We start from the raw sequence: 12280 nt of genomic DNA, 5'->3' as shown, positions 1-12280 counted from the left end.
TCAATGGTAGCAAGCGGGTTGAAATTTTGGAATCGTCATAAGAAACATGGTCCAAAACTAAAACAGTCACAAAATCCCTTTAATGTTTAATTTTTGTAAGAATCAGTTTTCCTGGAGACACTGATTTCAGACGTGGGTTCGAAATTAAAAAGCCATTATTTCTGGATAAATGGTAGCAAACGAGCTGAATTTTGGGAATCGTAATAAGAAACGTTGTCTTTAACTAAATCAATAACAAAATTTGCGAATTTTTGCATTTTTAGAAAAATCACCATTTTGGAGACACTGATTTGAGACTTGGGTTCGAGCTTTAAAACCCATCTTTTCAGGCTCCATGGTTCCAAACGGGCTGAAATTTCGTAATCTTCATTAAAATATTGGTCCAAACCCAAATTGATCACAAAATCTCTGTGAAGTTTCATTTCTGGAAAAATTATCACACCTTTGGACACTGATTTGAGACTTGGGTTCGAACTTAAATAGCCTTTTTTCAGGCTCCATGTTTCCACACGGGCTGAATTTTGGGAATCGTCATAAGAAACGTGGTCTTAAACTTAATCAATAAAAAAAAATTGCGGATTGTTGCATTTTTAGAAAAATCAATATTCTTGGAGAAACTGATTTCAGACTTGGGTTAGAAATTAAAAAGCCATTATTTCCTGCTCTATGGTAGCAAACGGGTTGAAATTTTGGAATCGTCCTAAAAATCATAGTCCAAACTCAAATCGATCACAAAATCTCCATAAAGTTTCATTTCTGTAAAAATCATCATTCGTGTGGGCACTGCTGTGAGACTTGTGTTCGAACATTAAAAAAACATATTTTCAGGCTCTATGGTTCCAAACGGGCTGAATTTTGGGAATCGTCATAAGAAACGTGGTCTTAAACTAAATCAATAACAAAATTTGCGGATTTTTGCATTTTAAGAAAAATCAATATTCTTGGAGACTCTGATTTCAGACTTGGGTTCGAAATTAAAAAGCCATTATTTCCGGCTAAATGGTTCCAAACGGGCTGAATTTTGGGAATGGTCATAAGAAACGTGGTCTAAATCTAAATCAATAACAAAATTTGCGGATCGTTGCATTTTTAGAAAAATCACAATTCTGTGAGACACTGATTTGAGACTTGGGTTCGAGCTTTAAAAGCCATCTTTTCGGGCTCCATGGTTCCAAATGGGCTGTTATTTCGTTAACGTCATTAAAAGAATGGTCCAAACCCAAATCAATCACAAAATCCCTGTAAAGTTTCATTTCTGGAAAAATCATCACACCGGTGGGCACTGATTTAAGACTTGGGTTCGAAATTAAAAAGCCATTATTTCCGGCTTTATAGTAGCAAACGGGCTCAATTTCGGGAATCGTCATAAGGAACATGTTCCAAAACTAAATCAGTCACATAATCCCCGTTAAGTTTCAGTTTTGGTAAAATCATTATCCTGTGGACACTGATTTGAGACTTGGGTTCGATCTTAAATAGCCATTTTTTCAGGCTCCATGGTTCCAAACGGGCTAAATTTTGGGAATCGTCATGAGAAACGTGGTCTTAAACTAAATCAATAACAAAATTTGCGGATTGTTGCATTTTTAGAAAAATCAATATTCTTGGAGACACTGATTTCAGACTTGGGTAAGAAATTAAAAAGCCATTATTTCCGGCTCTATGGTAGCAAACGGGATGAAATTTTGGAATCGTCCTAAAAATTATGGTTCAAATCCAAATCGATCACAAAATCTCCATAAAGTTTCATTTCTGTAAGAATCATCATTCGTGTCGGAACTGATTTGAGACATGGGTTCGAGCTTTAAATGCTATCTTTTCGGGCTCCATGGTTCCAAACGGGCTGTTATTTCGGAATCGTCATTAAAATAATGGTCCAAACCAAAATCAATCACAAAATCCCTGTTAAGTTTCATTTCTGGAAAAATCATCACACCGGTGGGCACTGATTTAACTGACTTGGGTTCGAAATTAAAAAGCCATTATTTCCGCCTTTATAGTAGCAAACGGGCTTAGTTTTGGGAATCGTCATAAGGAACATGGTCCAAAACTAAAACAGTCACAATATCCCTTTAAAGTTTAATTTTTGTAAGAATGAGTTTTCCTGTGGACACTGATTTGAGACTTGGGTTCGAACTTAAATAGCAATTTTTTCAGGCTCCATGGTTCCAAACGGGCTGAATTTTGGGAATATTCACAAAAAAACGTGGTCTAAAACTAAATCAATAACAAAATTTGCGGATTGTTGCATTTTTAGAAAAATCAATATTCTTGGAGACACTGATTTCAGACTTGGGTTCGAAATTAAAAAGCCATTATTTCCGGCTCTATGGTAGCAAACGGGTTGAATTTTCGGAATCGTCATAAAAATAATGGTCCAAACCTAAAAATAATCTCCATAATGTTTCATTTCTGTAAAAATCATTATTCGTGTGGGCACTGATTTGAGACTTGGGTTCGAACTTTAAAAACCATATTATCAGGCTCTATGGTTCAAAACGGAGCGAATTTAAGGAATCTTCAAAAGAAACGTGGTCTCAAACTAAATCAATAACAAAATTTGCGGATTGTTGCATTTTAAGAAAAATCAATATTCCTGGAAACACTGATTTCAGACTTGGGTTCAAATCAAATCAAATCAAATCAAATCAAAAATTATTTATTGTAAAATTAAAATTACAAAAGGTATAGCTTATGGGTAGACCCCATTTCTTCCAGCTTACCACATTTATTTAATTACAATGTTTATACAGATAAAATAACAATATACCAATGAAAAAATAAAAAAAATACAAATAGATATACCAATAAAAATAGGTGTTTCATTTACGTGAGGTATTAACTCATCGTGTAGTGACATTTATAAACAATGAAAGTGTTTAGTAACGTTTTGAATTTGTGTGTATCTTGTATTTGTTTTATGTTATGTGGAAGGTTGTTATATACTTTAATGGCCATGTAGTATGGTCCTTTTAGGAATATTGTTTTGTTTGCTTTTGGTATAAGTAAGTTTTCTGTGAGCCTTGTAGCGTATTTATGTGTTGAGTTTTTTAGTGGGAACTTGTCTGTAGATGATCGCACTAACATGAAATTAAAAAGCCATTATTTCCGGCTCTATGGAAGCAAACGGATTGAATTTTGGGAATCGTTATAAGAAACGTGGTCTTAAACTAAATCAATAACAAAATTTGCGAATTTTTGCATTTTTAGAAAAATCACCATTTTTGGAGACACTGATTTGATACTTGGGTTCGAGCTTTTAAAGACATCTTTTCGGGCTCCATGGTTCCAAACGGGCTGAAATTTCGTAATCGTCATTATAATAATGGTCCAAACCCAAATTGATCACAAAATCTCTGTAATGTTTCATTTCTGGAAAAAACTATCACACCTTTGGGCACTGATTTAAGACTTGGGTTCGAACTTTAAAAGCCATTTTTTCAGGCTCTATGGTTCCAAACGGGCAGAAATTCTGGAATCGTCTCAATAAACATAGTCCAAAACTAAATCAGTCACAAAATCCCTGAACTGTTTAATTTTTGCAAAAATCTTTAATCCTGTGGAACACTGATTTCAGACTTGGGTTCGAAATTAAAAAGCCATTTTTTCCGGCTTTAAGGTAGCAAACGGGCTGATATTTTGGAATCCTCATAAAAGTCATGGTCCAAACACAAATCGATAACAAAATCTCCATAAAGTTTCATTTCTGTAAAAATCATCATTCGTGTGAGCACTGATTTGAGACTTGGGTTCGAACTTCAAAAACCATATTTTCAGGCCCTATGGTTCCAAACGGGCTGAATTTTGGGAATCGTCATAAGAAACGTGGTTTTAAACTTAATCAATAACAAAATTTTCGGATTGTTGCATTTTTAGAAAAATCAATATTCTTGGAGACACTGATTTGAGACTTGGGTTCGAAATTAAAAAGCCTCTTTGTCCGGCTCAATGGTAGCAAGCGGGTTGAAATTTTGGAATCGTCATAAGAAACATGGTCCAAAACTAAAACAGTCACAAAATCCCTTTAATGTTTAATTTTTGTAAGAATCAGTTTTCCTGGAGACACTGATTTCAGACGTGGGTTCGAAATTAAAAAGCCATTATTTCTGGATAAATGGTAGCAAACGAGCTGAATTTTGGGAATCTTCATAAGAAACGTGGTCTAAAACTAAATCAATAACAAAATTTGCTGATTGTTGCATTTTTAGAAAAATCAATATTCTTGGAGACACTGATTTCAGACTTGGGTTAGAAATTAAAAAGCCATTATTTCCGGCTCTATTGTAGCAAACGGGTTGTTATTTTGGAATCGCCATAAAAATCATGGTTCAAATCCAAATCGATCACAAAATATCCATGAAGTTTCATTTCTGTAAAAATCATCATTCGTGTGGGAACTGATTTGAGACTTGGGTTCGAACATTAAAAAACCATATTTTCAGGCTCAATGGATCCAAACGGGCTGAATTTTTGGAATCTTCATAAGAAACGTGGTATAAAACTAAATCAATAAAAAAATTTGCGGATTGTTGCATTTTTAGAAAAACCAACATTCTTGGAGACACTGATTTCAGACTGGGGTTCGAAATTAAAAAGCCATTATTTCCGGCTCTATGGTAGCAAACGGCTTGAATTTTGGGAATCGTCATAAGAACTGTTGTCATAAACTAAATCAATAACAAAATTCGCGTATTTTCGCATTTTTAAAAAAATCACCATTCTTGGAGCTACTGATATCAGACTTGGGTTTGAAATTAGTAAGCCTCTTTTTCCGGCACTATGGTAGGAAACGGATTGAAATTTCGGAATCTTCATAAAAAACATGGTCCAAAACTAAAACAGTCACAAAATCTCTTGAAAGTTTAATTTTTCGTAAAAATCAGTATTCCTGCGGACACTGATTTGAGACTTGGGTTCGAACTTTAAAATCCATGTTTTCAGGCTCTATGGTTCCAAACGAGTTGAATTTTGGAAATAGTCATAAAACACGTGTTCTAAAACTAAATCAATAACAAAATTTGCGGATTGTTGCATTTTTAGAAAATCAATATTCCTGGAGACACTGATTTCAGACTTGGGTTCGAAATTAAAAAGCCATTATTTCCGGCTCTATGGTAGCAAACGGGTTGAATTTTGGGAATCGTTATAAGAAACGTGGTCTTAAACTAAATCAATAACAAAATTTGCGAATTTTCGCATTTTTAGAAAAATCACCGTTTTTGGAGACACTGATTTGAGACTTGGGTTCGAGCTTTAAAAGCCATCTTTTCGGGCTCCATGGTACGAAACGGGCTGAAATTTCGTAATCGTCATTAAAATAATGGTCAATTAATTGATCACAAAATCTCTTTAATGTTTCATTTCTGGAAAAATTATCACACCTTTGGGCACTGATTTAAGACTTGGGTTAGAACTTCTTAAGCCATTTTTTCAGGCTCCATGGTTCCAAACGGGCTGAAATTCTGGAATCGTCTCAATAAACATGGTCCAAAACTAAATCAGTCACAAAATCCCTGAACTGTTTAATTTTTGAGAAAATCTTTAATCCTGTGGAACACTGATTTCAGACTTGGGTTTGAAATAAAAAAGCCATTATTTCCGGTTTTATGGTAGCAAACGGGCTGATATTTTGGAATCGTCATAAAAATAATTGTCCAAACCCAAATTGATCACAAAATCTCCATAAAGTTTAATTTCTGTGAAAATCATTATTCGTGTGGGCACTGATTTGAGACTTGGGTTCGAACTTTAAAAACCATATTTTCAGGCTCTATGGTTCAAAACGGGCCGAATTTTAGGAATCTTCATAAGAAACGTGGTCTAAAACTAAATCAATAACAATTTTGTTATTTATGCGGATTGTTGCATTTTAAGAAAAATCAATATTCTTGGAGACACTGATTTCAGACTATGGTTCGAAATTAAAAAGCCTCTTTTTCCGGCTCAATGGTAGCAAACGGGTTGAAATTTTGGAATCGTCATAAGAAACATGGTCCAAAACTAAAACAGTCAAAAAATCCCTTTAAAGTTTAATTTTTGTAAGAATCAGTTTTCCTGTGGACACTGATTTCAGACTTGGGTTCGAAATTAAAAAGCCATTATTTCCGGCTAAATGGTTCCAAACGGGCTGAATTTTGGGAATGGTCATAAGAAACGTGGTCTAAATCAATAACAAAATTTGCGGATCGTTGCATTTTAAGAAAAATCAATATTCTTGGAGACACTGATTTCAGACTTGGGTTCCGAATTAAAAAGCCTCTTTTTCCGGCCCTATGGTAGCCACATGTTGAAATTTTGGAATCGTCATAAGAAACATGGTCCAATACTAAAACAGTCACAAAATCTCTTGAAAGTTTAATTTTTGTAAAAATCAGTATTCCTGTGGACACTGATTTCAGTCTTGGGTACGAAATTAAAAAGCGATTAATTCCGGCTCTATGGTAGCAAACGGGCTGAATATTGGGAATCGTCATAAGAAACGTGGTCTTAAACAAAATCAATAACAAAATTTGCGGATTGTTGCATTTTTGGAAAAATCAATATTCTTGGAGACACTGATTTCACACTTGGGTTCCAAAATAAATAGCGATTATTTCCGGCTCTATGGAAGCGAACGGGCTTTGTTTTGGGAATCGTCATAAGAACTGTGGTCATTAACTAAATCAATAACAAAATTCGCGTATTGTTGCATTTTTAGAAAAATCACAATTCTGTGAGACACTGATTTGAGACTTGGGTTCGAGCTTTAAAAGCCATCTTTTCGGGCTCCATGGTTCCAAATGGGCTGTTATTTCGTTAACGTCATTAAAAGAATGGTCCAAACCCAAATCAATCACAAAATCCCTGTAAAGTTTCATTTCTGGAAAAATCATCACACCGGTGGGCACTGATTTAAGACTTGGGTTCGAAATTAAAAAGCCATTATTTCCGGCTTTATAGTAGCAAACGGGCTCAATTTCGGGAATCGTCATAAGGAACATGTTCCAAAACTAAATCAGTCACATAATCCCGGTTAAGTTTCAGTTTTGGTAAAATCATTTTCCTGTGGACACTGATTTGAGACTTGGGTTCGATCTTAAATAGCCATTTTTTCAGGCTCCATGGTTCCAAACGGGCTAAATTTTGGGAATCGTCATGAGAAACGTGGTCTAAAACTAAATCAATAACAAAATTTGCGGATTGTTGCATTTTTAGAAAAATCAATATTCTTGGAGACACTGATTTCAGACTTGGGTAAGAAATTAAAAAGCCATTATTTCCGGCTCTATGGTAGCAAACGGGATGAAATTTTGGAATCGTCCTAAAAATTATGGTTCAAACCCAAATCGATCACAAAATCTCCATAAAGTTTCATTTCTGTAAGAATCATCATTCGTGTGGGAACTGATTTGAGACATGGGTTCGAGCTTTAAATGCCATCTTTTTGGGCTCCATGGTTCCAAACGGGCTGTTATTTCGGAATCGTCATTAAAATAATGGTCCAAACCAAAATCAATCACAAAATCCCTGTTAAGTTTCATTTCTGGAAAAATCATCACACCGGTGGGCACTGATTTAACTGACTTGGGTTCGAAATTAAAAAGCCATTATTTCCGCCTTTATAGTAGCAAACGGGCTTAGTTTTGGGAATCGTCATAAGGAACATGGTCCAAAACTAAAACAGTCACAATATCCCTTTAAAGTTTAATTTTTGTAAGAATGAGTTTTCCTGTGGACACTGATTTGAGACTTGGGTTCGAACTTAAATAGCAATTTTTTCAGGCTCCATGGTTCCAAACGGGCTGAATTTTGGGAATATGCACAAAAAAAGTTGTTCTAATACTAAATCAATAACAAAATTTGCGGATTGTTGCATTTTTAGAAAAATCAATATTCTTGGAGACACTGATTTCAGACTTGGGTTCGAAATTAAAAAGCCATTATTTCTGGCTCTATGGTAGCAAACGGGTTGAATTTTCGGAATCGTCATAAAAATAATGGTCCAAACCTAAAAATAATCTCCATAATGTTTCATTTCTGTAAAAATCATTATTCGTGTGGGCACTGATTTGAGACTTGGGTTCGAACTTTAAAAACCATATTATCAGGCTCTATGGTTCAAAACGGAGCGAATTTAAGGAATCTTCATAAGAAACGTGGTCTCAAACTAAATCAATAAAAAAATTTGCGGATTGTTGCATTTTAAGAAAAATCAATATTCCTGGAAACACTGATTTCAGACTTGGGTTCAAATCAAATCAAATCAAATCAAATCAAAAATTATTTATTGTAAAATTAAAATTACAAAAGGTATAGCTTATGGGTAGACCCCATTTCTTCCAGCTTACCACATTTATTTAATTACAATGTTTATACAGATAAAATAACAATATACCAATGAAAAAATAAAAAAAAAAAAAGTGGGTGTGTCAAGCCTACGCAAGACAGAAGTGAAACTTCTAGTATTCCTCTCTCTCTATTTTCAAATTTAATTTATTCCTCTCTCTCTATTTTCAAATTAACCGTATGAACCACAATCAATTACGTATTTCACTCGTATTACACTCACGACGCAGTATACTAACCAAGCAGCTGATGCTTGGCGTGGCGCAGTTCGCTGGTGTCTGAGAGAGAGGAAAGAAGAGAAGAGAGAGAACGTTCGTGAGCGGCTCCCCCACCTCAACAAGCGCATATGGTGAGAGAGGGACAGTGAACGGTGAGCGGTGGTGGGGGTACCCGCATTTTCGTGTCGATCCTGACTCGGTTTTACTCCGTCCCCGAATCCATTACGCGCCTAAAGAAGTTTCACTTCAAAAAAATATATATATTTTTGCTTTATTGAAAAATGCACTTTATTTTAATATTATAAAATATTTGTAAGCTAGTCTGTCTCGGCACAGAATTTCTAGTGAGACAGGCAAAGCCAAAAAAAATATATAAACCTTTTTATATAGATGCACATAATAAATAAAAATATCACCTGAAATAATCAAAACACAAATTAAATAAAACAGTATCTCAGAAAATTGACCAAAAATAATTTCCGGTACCGGGAATCGAACCCGAGCCTCCTGGGTGAGAGCCAGGTATCCACTATGAGAGCCAGCTAGCCACTAGACCATACTGGACTTGCGAAATTGTGCGAAAATACGTTATTTAACTTGTTTAATAATTACAACGAATTTTGTACACCATTTTTCTGAACGGTGAGCGGTGGTGGGGGTATATGAATATAATATGAAATAAAAATTTATTTCATACTACTGGAGCTAAAATACAATATCAAAAATATCCTTCCTTTGAAAAATAATGATTCTCCATAAAAAAGGAGTGCACTGCCCGGGAATCGAACCCGGGTCGCAAGAATGGGAATCTTGCATGATGTGCTTCCGCATTCCTAAAATAATTGTGAAATTATAAATACATCCCGGCTGCCAAAAGTCCATATTGAAAAATTAACAATTTTATGATTTTTTTCAAGTCACTGCTTGTATTTAATAAAATGAATTCTTAAAAATATCACCTGAAATAATCAAAACACAAATTAAATAAAACAGTATCTCAGAAAATTGACCAAAAATAATTTCCGGTACCGGGAATCGAACCCGAGCCTCCTGGGTGAGAGCCAGGTATCCTAGCCACTAGACCATACTGGACTTGCGAAATTGTGCGAAAATACGTTATTTAACTTGTTTAATAATTACAACGAATTTTGTACACCATTTTTCTGAACGGTGAGCGGTGGTGGGGGTATATGAATATAATATGAAATAAAAATTTATTTCATACTACTGGAGCTAAAATACAATATCAAAAATATCCTTCCTTTGAAAAATAATGATTCTCCATAAAAAAGGAGTGCACTGCCCGGGAATCGAACCCGGGTCGCAAGAATGGGAATCTTGCATGATGTGCTTCCGCATTCCTAAAATAATTGTGAAATTATAAATACATCCCGGCTGCCAAAAGTCCATATTGAAAAATTAACAATTTTATGATTTTTTTCAAGTCACTGCTTGTATTTAATAAAATGAATTCTTAAAAATATCACCTGAAATAATCAAAACACAAATTAAATAAAACAGTATCTCAGAAAATTGACCAAAAATAATTTCCGGTACCGGGAATCGAACCCGAGCCTCCTGGGTGAGAGCCAGGTATCCTAGCCACTAGACCATACTGGACTTGCGAAATTGTGCGAAAATACGTTATTTAACTTGTTTAATAATTACAACGAATTTTGTACACCATTTTTCTGAACGGTGAGCGGTGGTGGGGGTACCCGCTTTTTCGTTTCGATCTTGACTCGGTTTTACTACGTTCCCGAAAATTCATTACGCGGCTAAAGAAGTTTCACTTCAAAAAAATACAAATAGATATACCAATAAAAATAGGTGTTTCATTTACGTGAGGTATTAACTCAACGTGTAGTGACATTTATAAACAATGAAAGTGTTTAGTAACGTTTTGAATTTGTGTGTATCTTGTATTTGTTTAATGTTATGTGGAAGGTTGTTATATACTTTAATGGCCATGTAGTATGGTCCTTTTAGGAATATTGTTTTGTTTGCTTTTGGTATAAGTAAGTTTTCTGTGAGCCTTGTAGCGTATTTATGTGTTGAGTTTTTTAGTGGGAACTTGTCTGTAGATGATCGCACTAACATGAAATTAAAAAGCCATTATTTCCGGCTCTATGGAAGCAAACGGATTGAATTTTGGGAATCGTTATTTTCTAATAACGATTCCCATTTAGTTTAAGACCACGTTTCTACGTGGTCTTAAACTAAATCAATAACAAAATTTGCGAATTTTTGCATTTTTAGAAAAATCACCATTTTTGGAGACACTGATTTGATACTTGGGTTCGAGCTTTTAAAGCCATCTTTTCGGGCTCCATGGTTCCAAACGGGCTGAAATTTCGTAATCGTCATTATAATAATGGTCCAAACCCAAATTGATCACAAAATCTCTGTAATGTTTCATTTCTGGAAAAAACTATCACACCTTTGGGCACTGATTTAAGACTTGGGTTCGAACTTTAAAAGCCATTTTTTCAGGCTCTATGGTTCCAAACGGGCAGAAATTCTGGAATCGTCTCAATAAACATAGTCCAAAACTAAATCAGTCACAAAATCCCTGAACTGTTTAATTTTTGCAAAAATCTTTAATCCTGTGGAACACTGTTTTCAGACTTGGGTTCGAAATTAAAAAGCCATTTTTTCCGGCTTTAAGGTAGCAAACGGGCTGATATTTTGGAATCCTCATAAAAGTCATGGTCCAAACACAAATCGATAACAAAATCTCCATAAAGTTTCATTTCTGTAAAAATCATCATTCGTGTGAGCACTGATTTGAGACTTGGGTTCGAACTTTAAAAACCATATTTTCAGGCCCTTTGGTTCCAAACGGGCTGAATTTTGGGAATCGTCATAAGAAACGTGGTTTTAAACTTAATCAATAACAAAATTTTCGGATTGTTGCATTTTTAGAAAAATCAATATTCTTGGAGACACTGATTTGAGACTTGGGTTCGAAATTAAAAAGCCTCTTTTTCCGGCTCAATGGTAGCAAGCGGGTTGAAATTTTGGAATCGTCATAAGAAACATGGTCCAAAACTAAAACAGTCACAAAATCCCTTTAACGTTTAATTTTTGTAAGAATCAGTTTTCCTGGAGACACTGATTTCAGACGTGGGTTCGAAATTAAAAAGCCATTATTTCTGGATAAATGGTAGCAAACGAGCTGAATTTTGGGAATCTTCATAAGAAACGTGGTCTAAAACTAAATCAATAACAAAATTTGCGGATTGTTGCATTTTTAGAAAAATCAATATTCTTGGAGACACTGATTTCAGACTTGGGTTAGAAATTAAAAAGCCATTATTTCCGGCTCTATTGTAGCAAACGGGTTGAAATTTTGGAATCGCCATAAAAATCATGGTTCAAATCCAAATCGATCACAAAATATCCATGAAGTTTCATTTCTGTAAAAATCATCATTCGTGTGGGAACTGATTTGAGACTTGGGTTCGAACATTAAAAAACCATATTTTCAGGCTCAATGGTTCCAAACGGGCTGAATTTTGGGAATCTTCATAAGAAACGTGGTATAAAACTAAATCAATAAAAAAATTTGCGGATTGTTGCATTTTTAGAAAAATCAACATTCTTGGAGACACTGATTTCAGACTGGGGTTCGAAATTAAAAAGCCATTATTTCCGGCTCTATGGTAGCAAACGGCTTGAATTTTGGGAATCGTCATAAGAACTGTGGTCATAAACTAAATCAATAACAAAATTCG

At 34.8% G+C, this 12280-nt stretch overlaps 2 non-coding genes across 2 annotated transcripts; both read right to left on the bottom strand.

Annotated features, from left to right (window-relative positions):
• Window positions 1-9563: 9563 nt before the first annotated feature.
• TRNAE-CUC (transfer RNA glutamic acid (anticodon CUC)) lies at window positions 9564-9635 on the bottom strand. Its single transcript has one exon. It is a non-coding gene; the product is annotated as a tRNA-Glu (tRNA).
• Window positions 9636-10091: 456 nt separating this feature from the next.
• TRNAE-CUC (transfer RNA glutamic acid (anticodon CUC)) lies at window positions 10092-10163 on the bottom strand. The gene has a single exon. It is a non-coding gene; the product is annotated as a tRNA-Glu (tRNA).
• Between the last annotated feature and the right edge of the window lie 2117 nt (window positions 10164-12280).

Source organism: Hesperophylax consimilis, chromosome 13, assembly GCF_061612785.1.
Source record: "Hesperophylax consimilis isolate HC1 chromosome 13, BYU_Hcon_1.0, whole genome shotgun sequence".
Classification (NCBI taxonomy): Eukaryota; Metazoa; Arthropoda; class Insecta; order Trichoptera; family Limnephilidae; genus Hesperophylax; species Hesperophylax consimilis.
This window is presented reverse-complemented; position numbering and strand designations above follow the sequence as displayed.